This window comes from Panthera tigris, chromosome E2 (assembly GCF_018350195.1).
Source record: "Panthera tigris isolate Pti1 chromosome E2, P.tigris_Pti1_mat1.1, whole genome shotgun sequence".
Lineage (NCBI taxonomy): Eukaryota > Metazoa > Chordata > Mammalia > Carnivora > Felidae > Panthera > Panthera tigris.
In genome coordinates, this window is record NC_056674.1 from 23015905 (window position 1) to 23019315 (window position 3411).

The window sequence follows — 3411 nt, forward strand, 5'->3', positions numbered from 1 at the left end:
CAAAGTGCTGTGGGACCTTCTAGCCTCTGCCTGCTCCAGCCCCAGCCAGCCAGCCAGCCAAAGTTTCCAGGCACATGCAGCCTATACAGGGGACACTCCTACTCAAGGTTACTCCTTCAAAACTAGGAGAGGTAGTTGTTTTTCTTAATTCACAGAAGCAAACACAAAAAATCAAACAAAATGAGAAGACAGAGGAATATGCTCCAAATGAAAGAAAAAGACAAAACTTTAGAAAAAGAACTAAATGGCATGGAGATAAGCAATATACCTGATAAAGAGTTTAAAGTGATGGTCATAATGATGCTTACCAGACTGGAGAAGAGTGCATGAATTTAGTGACGACTTCAACAAAGAGATAGACAATATCAAAAAGAATCAGAGTTGAAGAATACAATAATTGAAATGAAAAACACACTAGAGGAAATCAATAGTAAATTAAGGGATATAAAGAATGGATCAGTGATCTGGAAGACAGGATAGAGTACCCAAACACCAGAAAGAAAAAATAATTTAAAAAATGAAGATAGGTTAAGGGACTTCTGGGACAACATCAAGCATCCTAACATTCACATTACAAGGGTACCAGAAGGAGAAAAGAGAGAGAGAGAGAAAGGGACAGAATACTTATTTGAAGATTTAATAGTTGAAAACTTCTCTAACCTGGGGAATGAAACAGATATCTAGGTCCAGGAATCATAGCTTCAAACAGAATGAACCTAAGGAGGGTTTCACCATGACACATAATAATTAAAATGGCAAGAAGGAACAATAGAGAATCTTAAAAGCAGCAAGAGGAAAGCAAATAGTTATGTATAAGAGAAGCCCCATAAGGCTATCAGCTGACTTTTCAGCAGAAACTTGCAGGCTAGAAGGGAGTGGCATGATATATTCAAAGCGCTGATAGGAAAAAACCCTGCAACCAAGAATATTCTACCCAGTAAAGTTATCATTCAGAATTAAAGGAGAGATACAGAGTTTCCTAAACAGAAGTTAAAAGAGTTTATCACCACTAAACTAGTCTTGCAGAATGTTAAAGAGACTTCTTTATGCAAAAAAGAAAAGGCCAGGAGTGCCTGGGTGGTTCAGTCGGTTAAGTGTCTGACTTCAGCTCAGATCATGATCTCATGATTCATGAGTTTGAGCCCCATGTTGGGCTCTGTGCTGACATCTCAGAGCCTGGAGCCTAGTTTGGATTCTGTGTCTCCCTCTCTCTCTGCCCCTCTCTGCCTCTTTCTCAAGAATAAAGAAACATTAAAAAATTAAAAAAAAAGAAAAGATCATATGTAGAAATAAGAAAATTATGAAAGAAAAAACTTCACTGGTAAAAGCAAACACATAGTAAAGGTAGTAGATCAATCACTTATAAAGCTAGTATGAAGGTTAAAAGACAAAGGTAGTAAAATCAATTATATATTAAAAAACTAACTAAGAAATTCACAAAATAAAATGATGTAAAGTATGATATCATAACCTAAATAGTGGAGGGGGGAGTAAAACTGTAGTGCTTTTAGAATACATTTGAACTTAAGTGAGTGTCAGCTTATTACAGGCTGCTATATACTTATGATGTTATATATGAACCCATGGTAACCAAAAACCTATAATAGATATGCAAAAAAGGAAGAGGGAACAAATCCAAACATAACACTAAAGTCATCAAACCACAAGAGAAAAGAGCGAGAAAAGAAAGGAACTAAGAAGAACTATAAAAACAACTACAAAACAATTAGCAAAATGGTAATAAGTACATGCCAATCAATAATTAAATGGACTAGATGCTCCAATCAAAAGACATAGGGTGATTGAATGGAGAGAGAAAGAAAGAAAAAAAGAAAGAAAGAGAAAGAAAAGAAAGAAAGAAAGAAAGAAAGAAAGAAAGAAAAGAAAACCAAGATCTATCTGTATGCTGCCTACAAGAGACTCACTTCAGAACTAAAGACACAGATTGAAAGTGAAGGGATGGAAAAATACATTCCATGAAAATGGAAATGAAAAAAAGATGGGGGTAGCAATACTTATATCAGACTAAATAGACTTTAATAAAAACATTGCAACAAAAGACAAAAGGGTATTACATAATGATAAAGGGTTCAATCTAACAAGAGGATATAACAATTGTAAATATCTATGCACCCAACAGGGAAATACCTAAGTACATAAAGCAAATATTAATAGAAATAAAGAGAAAAATTGACAGTTATACAATACTAGTAAAGGACTTCAACACCACCCCACTTACATCAATGGATAGATTATCCAGACTGAAAATCAATAAGGAAGGAAACAGTGGCTTGGACAACACATTAGGTCAGATGAACTTAACAGATACATATAGAATATTTCATCCCAAAGCAGCAGCATACACATTCTTTTCAAGTGCACATGGAATGTTCTGTAGGATAGATCACATGTTAGCCCACAAAATAAGTCTCAATAAATTTAAATAGATTAAAATCATCTTAACTATCTTTTCTGACCACAATGGCATAAAACTAGAGATCTATTATAAGGGGGGAAAAAACCCAGAAGAACACAATCACGGGGAGGCTCAACAGCATGCTACTAAGCAACCAACGGGTCAGTGAAGAAATCAAAGAGAAAATTAAAAAAAAAAAATACCTGAGACAAATGAAAATGGAAACACAATAGTTCAAAAATCTTTGGTATACAGCAAAAGCAATTCTAAGAAGGAAGTTTATAGCAATATAGGCCTACCTCAAGAAACAAGAAAAATCTCAAACAATCTAACCTTACACCTAAAGGAACTAGAAAAAGAAGAACAAATAAAGACAAAAGTCAGCAGAAGGAAGGCAAGAATAAAGATCAGAATGGAAATAAATGAAAAAATAACTGAAAAGATCAATAAAACTAAGAGCCAATTCTTTAAATAGATAAACAAAATTGATAAACCTTTAGCCAGACTCAAGAAAGAAAAAATAGAGAGGACTCAAATAAATAAAATCATAAATGAAAGAGGAAAAGTTACAATTGACACCACAGAAATACAAAGACTTATGACACTGCTTTGAAAAATTATATGTCAACAAATTGGACAACCTAGAAGTAATGGGTAACTAAAAACATACACTCTTTCAAGACTGAATCAAGAAGAAATAGAAATTCTGAACAGATCCATCACCAGTACCAAGACTGAATTGATAATAAAAAAAATCTTCCAGCAAACAAAAGTCCAGGACCAGATGACTTCATAGGTGAATTCTACCAAATATTTAAAGAGTTAATAGCTATTTTTCTCAAACTATTCCAAAAAGTAGAAGAGGAAATAAAACTACCAAATTGATTCTAGGAGGCCAGAATTACCCTGATATCAAACCCAGATAAAGACACCACACACACACACACACACACACACACACACACACACACACACACTATAGGTCAATATCCCTG